The sequence below is a fragment of the Somniosus microcephalus genome, chromosome 2 (assembly GCF_052327205.1).
Source record: "Somniosus microcephalus isolate GS21.2 chromosome 2, FLI_Smic_1.0, whole genome shotgun sequence".
Taxonomy (NCBI): domain Eukaryota; kingdom Metazoa; phylum Chordata; class Chondrichthyes; order Squaliformes; family Somniosidae; genus Somniosus; species Somniosus microcephalus.
In genome coordinates, this window is record NC_140988.1 from 306,134,513 (window position 1) to 306,145,307 (window position 10,795).

Sequence of the window (10,795 nt, forward strand, 5' to 3'; positions counted from 1 at the left end):
CCAACATTTTGGGAAACAGAAACACAGAACATTAAAGAAACATATGCCTCCATAAATATGACATCAAATGAAAGACAGGAGACATAATTCTTAATACAACCAACTGAGGTAGCTAGGAAGACAATCATGTACTCGGTTGAAGTGTTTTTAATTTACATGTTGTAAAAGATACAAAATTCACTGGAAGGCGCAAAGCGATTCTTGGCTCAGAGGCTCTGTAAGCCTACAACTCTTTGAGTCTTGGGTAATCAAAGGTATTTGATTTTGGTGGATATCCTGGATTAAGACTAAGTAAGAAATGTAAAAATGTAACAAGTTAAGATTTGAGAATAAGGATCTCTGAGAATAAGAATTGTAAGCTATTTCTATTTTGAACTGTTAAAGTTGCAATTGAATCACCAGCTGTAATTACATGTCAGTTCTTTAATAAATCTATATATTTTTAGAATTGTCTCACATAGTACTTCTGTATCAAACTCGCAAACTCAATCTCTGTACACTCTTTGGTGAGGAGTTGCAGAATTCTGGGGGAGTTTTCCGGACCCTCATAATATCCGGAAGGTTACAGTCTAGTTAAACTTATTAAAAGTGCTATCAGGAGGACGGTAACATCTTCAGGTCATTCCTTTCCTTTAGGGAGAGATAGTCTGGACCTTTAGACCCAATTAAGCGTCTTATAGGATTCGGCGATCTCAAACTTTAGTTGAAGGTGAAAGTCTGGGGAATACTCCTGATCCGGGGTAGCCCGAAAAGGGCTAGGACTAGTAATTATCCCTTCAGTTGGCGCCCAATGTGTGTGTTAATGAGTTGATATAGAATCTATACTTATATTTATATCTATATCCATCTTGTAGATTGTTAAATATAGAAGGAGTGTTTTACTGACAGTGGTATTAAGACCCAGATTTAAGTCTCTAGAGATGACAAGTCCCTGATCAGGCCTTGTAGAACTTAACTCAGAACTCCCTCAGTATACCATTGAGGTCTAGAAATTTCTTATAAAGTTCATATTAAACCCTAACCGAGGTTAGGTCCTGACGAAATGGCAAACCCTGTCGAAATTGGCTAAGTCTTTTTATTAGGAAATTCAAACGATTGCTTTATTCGGGGAAATAATCCTATCCCTGTACCTCCACAAGACCAAGTGATAATTTTTGAAATAGAAGGCTTTGATGCCGAAGGAGCCGTTAGAACTCATGGCACGATTGATGTTGATCCCCAAAACCACGGGATACAGAATATCCAGTGGGATAATCAAACAAATACTCCAAATCCACTAAATTCCTTAATGATAAGGTGCACACCTGCACAATTGGAAGGCCTAATGAACAGTGCCCAACAAGGTGGTGCCAACCATGGCCAAATAGTAGGACCCGAAGCAGCCTATGCCCCTGGGGGCCATGGATTCCGGTTAAGGTGTCAAGCTCATGATGAAATAAATGCCCAGAATCTTCAAGAAAACTATAGACAGCTTAGAATCCATTATAATCAATGCCAACAGGCACTAGCTCAATCATATCTAAATGCTGGAGGCGCAATGATTACTGGTCCAGTAAGCCAACCCCAGCAACCACAAATTGCGCCCCTAGGTCAAGTAAACCTGAACTCTATCTACACAATGTGTGGTAGACTGGGAAACACCAGCCAGGAAAAACCTGCTGGATTTTAACGAACCTTGATAAATTGGAAACCTGTTGCCAAGATTGGAATGCCCAACACCTGAGACAACTACTGCAAATGATACTAAATTCGGACTTTAATTCTAAACCAGTGTAACAACTGGGTTCAAATATATGCTTATGTTCTCACGGCAACTCAGGGAGGGCATGTAATGGGTTCCATCAAGGAAATACTCACTAATACAGCCACAACTAAAGGGCTGGTAGCTGCCTACAGATTAGGCAATGTACTTACACAGGATAACTGTTTGCCTGGCCAATCAATCCCAAAATACAGCCCTCAAACTTGCCTCTGAGGGTGCTCTAAATGATTATTGAGATAACCAACAAAGGTGGGATAATGTCAATCGCATTATCCAATTAAATCATGACCTCTTAGGTCTACCCCAAACTAAACCTATAATGAGATCAGAAACTAGGAATAAAAAAACCGGAGAAGGTACCTTTGGTACTCAGAAACAAGGAATGTATAGTCCACCCCGCCCAGACACAAACTCGTGGCTTGGGACCCCCAAGAGGGTATTCCAGAAGGTTTACACTCCCAACTCGCCCACAATACGAGAAAGATTTCTCCCCAGAAAGATGGGATAGACGAGTGGCTAGACCTCGAAAGGAAAGCGAAGGATAGTGGACTCCCTATGGGGACAGCTTTTACACTGGCCAAAACTATCAGAGAGCCATGGGAGGATACAGAGAAAACCAAAATTGGGATCAAAATGATTCCCGGCAGAACCAACGTCCACCCCAACAGGAGGATCATCAAGGTAATAAACAGTCCGACAAACCACCTCAGGGATCTGGAAAACATGATTCCCCCAAGAGGGAGGAACAAAAATCAGTTAAAATAATTAAAGACAAAGCAGCAAATGAAACTCAGGATCCTGAGGATGAACAATCTCAGGATTGAAGGCCTGACACTCAGCCAGGGCCTCTTGAATTCCCCTATGCCCTAGCAACCTTGCCCACAAACACACAAGTGAAGGCCCTGTTTGATATGGGAGCTGATAACACTGTAATAGATCCTGCAATTATAAAAACTAAGTGGACAGATTTGGGGAGCCCAATTTTTAAAAAATCATTAGGGGGATTCACACAAGACAAAACCAAAATAATTAATTTTTACAAAATACCTATTACTATATATGGAATCACGGTGACCTTAGATGTAGGACTGGTACCACAATTGGCCTGTTCCCTCATTATAGGACAACCAGACACGAAAAAGTACCTTAAAATTTCAACCAGACCCGTAGAAGCATCCACAGACCAGGATGACAGGGAAAAACATGTTTAGACACAGCTTGATCGAACTTGCCTAGAGGGGGGGAAGCAAGACCTCCTCGAGCAACTCATTAATAGATACTACCCTTATCTACAATGCCATCCAAATCAATGTGGAAAGATAGAGCATCTCCCCATCATGGAGGATGATGATACGGAGGAGGGAATCAGACAAATACCTATGAGACCGCTTACAGAATACCATCAAGTTATTTACTGTGATGGATCGTCAATGACGATTAAAAAAGGAACATCCCAACAATCCTCAGCTGGGATGGGGATAGTAGTAGGGACTTTTCGAGATTCCTATTCTTTTTATCCAGAAGAATTACTGTCCGTACCCCTTGGCCGTAATATGCTGAAACCGCAGCATTACGGTATGCTTTAGAAAAAGCAGACCCTATTAAATGCACACTAATCTGCACAGATAGTGACTACTGTAAAAGAGGATATAACCAAGATCTAGTTTTCTGGGAACAAACAAATTTTACCAATCATAAGGGTAAACCCATAAAACATATATCATAGTGGGAAACCATTCTCTGCTCGAGAATGGAGAAACAGAATTGTCAGGTGATTCATGTAAACGGGCATACCACTGGGACAGTACACTCAAAAGGAAACAGTCTTGCAGATGAACAAGCGAAACGTTCAGTCTGCATGACACCCCCTCGAGAGCGGTCTGCCAATGTTAGTGTAATCACTAGGGCAGAACGGGCAGCTAATCAGGATGAGGAACTGATTCAGCTATTAGACTCAACAAAAGAGAATCCACCAGGATATCCACCAAGGTACTTTTACTCAGAAACCCCTATGGGTATTGTGCTAGTTAAGTTGCCCAAGGGAAACCGAGAGTTACCCCGAGACACAAACGAGAACAGCTTGTCAAAGAAGCTCACAAGGGCATAAGTCAAGCACATTGTGGTGCCAGAACAACATTCTGCAAATTGACCCCCTTATATTGGTGGCCAGGCCTGCTTAAGGCCTGTAAAACATACGTGGCAAATTGTGAGCCATGCTATTTAACCAATAAGCCATCACTAATTAAGCCACCGCCATTGGCTCTTGTGAAAGCTGATGAGCCAATGGGAAAATCCTTCATTGAATTTATTGGGCCACTTCCCCCATCTTTGGGATATAGACATGTTCTCGTTTGTGTAGATGGATGCACTTCCTGCTGGCTGATCCCCACAAAAACTGTTTTGGAAAACGCACTTGCCATTGATATTTCTGGCATAATTACTGTAGCTGGTGCACCCAAAATCTTACTCTCTGATCAAGGCGGAGCATTTGTCTCCAAGGTTTTCAAAGACTACTGCGAACAAAGGGGGATTGGGTTAGAGCAGAGCACGCCACATCATCCGCAATCAGCGGGGCTGGTGGAACGTAAAAACCAGGAAGTAAAAAAGCTATTGGTCAAACTGTTGAGAATCAGGGGGAGTAAGTGGACCACCATCATTCCGGAGGTGCAGCTATCACTCAATAATGTGCCTGCATCTGCATCAGGGACAGTGTCCCCTAAAATTCCATATTATCTGATGTATGGGGTTGAGATGCATACACTGCTTACCCATAGTTCTTTTATTGCCTCTACACACTCTGAGTCCTTGACCTGACAGTGACAGTTAGATTAAAAAAAGTAACAGAGGAGATTCATCGAATTGATCAGAGGATAATGGAGGCAAATAGGTAGCAAAAATTGACAAATAAAGCATGGCAACCCATAGTAGGAGAATGGGTACAGGAAAAGAAGTTGAAGCAAAAACCTGGTTTAAGACCGAAGAGGAAAAAACATGTTCAGATAGCAGGGGTCAACAGAAAGATGACTAGAGATAATTAGCTTACATCAGCAGAAAACTTCAAAGGATATACCACTGAAAAAAGGGTATAAAATATAGAACTTTCAAATAGGAAGGCAGAATTCGCTGGAAGGGGCAAAGCGATCCTTGGCTTCAGAGGCTCTGTAAGCCTACAACTCTTTCAGTCTCGGGTAATCAAAGGTATTTGATTTTGGTGGATATCATGGGTTAAGACTAAGTAAGAAATGTAAAAATGTAACTAAGTTAAGATTTTAGAATAAGGAACTCTGAGGATAAGAATTGAAAGCTATTTGTATTTTGAACTGTTAAAGTTGTGATTGAATCACCAGCTGTAATTACATATCGGTTCTTTAATAAATCTATATATTTTTAGAATTGTCTGACATAGTACTTCTGTATCAAACTCGCAAACTCAATCTCTGTACACTCTTTGGTGAGGAGTTGCAGAATTCTGGGGGTATTCTGGACCCTCATAATATCCGGAATGTTACAGTCTAGTTAAACTTATTAAAAGTGCTATCAGGAGGATGGTAACATCTTCAGGTCATTCCTTTCCTTTAGGGAGAGATAGTCTGGACCTTTAGACCCAATTAAGCATCTTATAGGATTCGGCTATCTCTAACTTTAGTTGAAGGTGAACGTCTGGGGAATACACCTGATCTGGGGTAGCCCGAAAAGGGCTAGGACTAGTAATTATCCCTTCAAGGAAAGGGTCACGTGATGGCAACAGGGAGAAAAATGGAGGAGGAAATGAGTGTGAGAAGGTGCAGTGCAGCTCTCTGGAAGGTGGTTGGCAATGAAACACATTAGGAGCAGTGGCGGAGCTTGGTTTGGCTGATCGGAGAGGTTGGACTTGGGATTTGGCCAACTTGGCAGGAGGGGGACTGAGCTAGGAAGTGGAGAATGCAGGATTTACCCACTCCGAAGACCGAGCCGGGAACCACACAGATTTGCTGGAGAGTGGGTAAAGATGGCTAACAGAGGATCTTGGGTGCGAAATGAAGGCTTATCTCCAAAGCCAAGTTGGCCAACCTTAAATGATTGGGCGAGTCATGACCCCATTGACCCTTCACTGGCTCTGCCATCGTTCATATTGGTGGGGTGTGTTTCTTGCAGTCTATGCGTGTGCTGGTTATGGCTGCAGTCGGAGTGTCAAGAGGCAGATTATTGAAATTTGTGACTTCTTGTCAGAATGCAGTTTCTTTCACCGGCTCTTGAGCTTTAGCAGGTTGGACACCACTGGTTTATTGTAAATCCTTTCTACCTGTGAGAAGTATGCAGAATCTTCTAATAATACCAAAAAGCTGAATTCCTTTCCTTTGTGTTGCAGTTCTGACATAAATATAGCTTTAAGTCTATCTTTTTGAGTCTATGTTGCCTTTGGGTGAGGTTCCTTGTCGTCAGCGCAGGCATGGAAACGTTACCCATCGGAGTTCTTTTTGTCAAGCTAGTAAAAGAAACTTAATTGACACCTGAAACCTTGGAGCAATATTAGGCTGATTACTTTTAGGAATTCAAATGAAGTCTCGTTGCTGCTTTTGCAGTTTCCTTGAAGTCGGGCAGCTTCTTATAGCTATCCTTCCATGTTCACCGAATGGCTGCATACTCTTATTTGCGGGTTAGCCTTCGGTACTGTACAAGTCATTTTTCACACCTTTTATAGTAATGTTCAGGGTCTCATCAGTGGATATATCTTTTCACCTCATACTGCACCGATGGTTTAGCAAACTGTGCATGATTTATACTAAATTGCCAATTTCAAGCCGGCCTTGGGCCTCTCGGTTGGAGCTCCTACTGCCTGCGTTAATGGGCCCAGTCCAATTTCCACCCTAAAGTGACCACATTCAGTCCTCTGCACAGATATTAGCCTGTAAATTACAGTTGGCAATATTATCATATCAAATTTCTTTCACTGATATTTTATTAGAGGTGCTAACCCATTTAATTTAAATGGTTAATGGCTCTGCTAAAATAGCACTAAGATGAATTTGACCCAACACTCATAAGATAAGACTGCTCTCAGTAATTTTTAGTTTATTTAGATTCTTTGCCATGTAGTGCGCCTTCTGTAACATCTGCACTCCCAGCTCATCTTTTCCTCCTGTTTCCACTATAATGACAACTTGCATTTATATAGAGCCTTTAACATAGGAAAACGTCACAAGTTGCTTCACAGAGGTGTAATCAGGCAAAATTGACACAGAGCCAGTTACCCCACTGTTCAAAAAAGGTGGTAGAGAGAAAACGGGGAATTACAGACCGGTAAGCCTGACATCGGTAGTGGGGAAAATGCTAGAGTCCATTATAAAGGATGTAATAGCAGAGCACTTGGAAAAAAGTGACCGGATCGGACAAAGTCAACATGGCTTTACAAAAGGTTATTCGTGCTTGACTAATCTACTGGAATTTTTTGAGGATGTAACTGGTAAAATAGATAAGGGAGAACCAGTGGATGTGGTGTATTTGGATTTTCAGAAGGCTTTCGATAAGGTCCCGCATAAGAGATTAGCATGTAAAATTAAGGCACATGGGATTGGGGGCAAGGTATTGACTTGGATAGAGAACTGGTTGGCAGACAGAAAGCAAAGAGTTGGAATAAACAGGTCTTTTTCCGAGTGGCAGGCAGTGACTAGTGGGGTACTGCAGGGATCGGTCCTTGTACCCCAGCTATTCACAATATATATTAATGATCTGGACAAGGGGACTAGATGTAATATCTCCAAGTTTGCAGACGACACAAACCTGGGTGTGTGTGTGTGCTGTGAAGAGGATGCCGAGAAACTCCAGTATGATTTGGACAGGTTGGGTGATTGGGCAGAAGCATGGCAGATGCAATATAATGTGGATAAATGCGAGGTTATCCACTTTGATGTCAAAAACAGGAAGGCAGATTATTATCTAAATGGCAATAGATTGGGAGAAGGGGAAGTGCAACGAGACCTGGGCGTCCTTGTGCACCAGTCGCTGAAAGTAAGCATGCAGGTGCAGCAGACGGTTAAGAAGGCAAATGGTATGTTGACCTTCGTAGCGAGAGGGTTTGAGTACAGGAACAAGGATGTCTTGCTGCCATTGTACAGGGCCTTGGTGAGGCCACATCTTGAGCATTGTGTGCAGTTTTGGTCGCCTTATCTGAGGAAGGATGTTCTTGCCATGGAAGGAGTGCAGCGAAGATTCACCAGGCTGATACCTGGGATGGCAGGAATGATGTATGAGGAGAGATTGGGTCGATTGGGCTTGTACTCGCTGGAGTTTAGAAGAATGAGAGGGGATCTCATCGAAACTTATAAAATTCTAACAGGACTAGACAGACTAGATGCTGGAAGGATGTTCCCGATGGTCGGGGAGTCCAGAACCAGGGGTCAAAGTCTACGGATAAGGGGTAAGCCATTTAGGACAGAGATGAGGAGGAATTTCTTCACCCAGAGAGTGGTGAACCTGTGGAATTCTCTGCCAAAGAAAGCAGTAGAGGCCAATTCATTAAATATATTCAAGAAGGAGTTGGATATATTTCTTAAGGCTAAAGGGATCAAGGGATATGGAGAGAAGGCAGGAACAGGAACATACTGAATTTGGATGATCAGCCATGATCTCATTGAATGGCGGAGCAGGCTCGAGGGGCCAAATGGCCTACTCCTGCTCCTATCTTCTATGTTTCTATATGTTTAAGGAGATATTAGGATGCGTGACTTAAAGCCTGGTTAAAAAGGAAGGTTTGAAATAGGGTTTTAAGGGGGAGAGTGAGAGATGGAGAGGCAGAGAGATTTAGGGAGGGATTTCCAGAGATTAAGGCCTAGGCAGCTGAAAGCACGGCCACCAATGGTGGGCGAATGGAATGGGAAATTCACAAGAGGCCAAAGTTGAAGGAATGCAGAGTTCTTGGAGGGTTGTAGAGCTGGAGGAGGTTACAGAGATAGGGAGGGGCAAGGCCAAGGCTTGAACACGAGGTTGAAAATTTTAAAAACAAGGCATACGAGGGAGTGACCAATACAGCTGTGCTCATTCTGTGAGAATGGAAAACTCTGTGCTATTCACTTATGGTAATAATAAGAAGGCACAATTTTAAGAAATCACAAGAAGAACTGAAACGGAGGCTAGAAAAAAAATTCTCATGGAGCAATGAATAAAATGTATGATTCTCTACCACTACACATTTTTGAAGCAAAATCTCTGACCGCGATTTTACTAGCCTCGGCTGGTCCGTGGCGGGCGACATTGGTGGCGGGACCTGACCTCGCTGCTGGCTCCATCCCGGCCTCTGAAATGAATTTCCCTTTTTTGGGCTTGTTAAGCCCGTCCAGCGCATTTCCCGGCCAGTTGAAGGAAGCGGCTCTGATGACATCATTTGATGACGCGCCATCAGCCGGTTTCCTTAAAGGGACCATGGCCAACTTTAATTTGACATTTGTGCTATCAGTGTTCAACAGCATTGAAGTGCTGCAAACACTGACAAGCACTGCACAGAGACGCAGAGCTGCACCAGGCTCTCGCATGAGCCCCTCCATCTGCTTATGCAGGGAGTCACAGCATGCAGGGAGGTTCTCTTCCCTTCCAATGGGCGGAAGAGACCTCCCCAGGAGATCAACACAGCCTGGTTGCACATTGCACAGGAGGGCACAAGCAGGAATATGGTCAGGAGGACCAGGGAGCAGTGCTGCAAATGTTTTAATGATCTCAGTAGATCATGAAACATTAGTACAAAGCCACACTCAACCTCATTCTGCTGTGTCTCTCATCACATCTTCATCATTCTGCCTTCCCTGCCCTACTCCTGCACATCCTTACTCACACCAACTTACCTTGCACCTCCACCCATCCCTCTCTATCTACATTATCATATCCCCAGCTCACTAGCCACCCCTCACACTCACCCTCATCCTAGTGCAACCATTACAACTAACAACACACAAGGGTAGGCAGAGTGTTTTATGCAATGTTCATGTAAAGTTTCTGTTAATCTGCTGTCTGTAGTGTATGTGCCTTTAAGTCAGAACTCCTTTTACAGCTCCTGTATACTGTAGTACCGGCAGTGACCACACCGGTATATAAGCTTTGCGCATGCCTCTGTACCCCCAGTCTAGAGACTACCCTCCTCCAGTAAAGACCTGTTATTTGTTAATGTACAGCATCCGTGTGATTATTTAATAATAGCATATCCACTGAACCACGGATCCAACAGTGGCAACGAGTGTCGATTCGAATCTACCTGCAACATAAAAAAAAAGTCGAGGCCAGGAACACGGGCGTCGACCACGAGCAACCGCCCAGCATTCAGGCAGAGATCCAACTTCGCAGGGGAGGCTGTGGAGAGCCGGGCTTGGTTCCCCAGCCACAACGAGCAGTAAGAGACCAACGACAGGTCCAGCGTAGACCCTTCCCGAGCAGCGGCGGCTGGAGCCGACCGATGGTGGAGAGAGAGCCGAGCAGCGTCGACGGGGTAAGAAAGGGGTGAAGAGCGCAGGGCGCAGCTGGGGGTTGAACACCGAGCGGCGTCGAGGAAAATAAAACAAACCGGAGAGAGAGAGGGTAAGAAACAGCCGGGTTCTAGACTGAGCGGCTTCGAAAAATATAAAAAGAAGAATGCGCAGAGCACAGCCAGTGCTCACGGGCTGAACAGGGTCCGTGGGGCAAAGAAAGGGGAGACGGCATTGAGCCGTGGAGAAGAAGGAAGAGCGCGGGAGGCGCCATTGAGCCGCGGAGAAGAAGGGAGAGCGCGGGAGACGCCATTGAGCCGCGGAGAAGAAGGAAGAGCGCGGGAGATGCCATTTTTAGAAGCCGCAGCGGAGAAGAAGGGCGAGCGCGGGAAGGAAGGAAAGCGCGGGAGACACCATTTTGTTCCAGCGGAGAAGAAGGGGAAGCGCAGGAGGCGCCATTTGTGATAGTTAACGCACACCCAAGGATGCCGAAGAGTGGCAGTATCTCTACGTTCGACAATGAAGTCGAAGATTGGGCGATATATATGGAACGTATTGAGGTGTACTGCAGGGCGAATGAAGTGCCAGATGCTAATAAAGCACT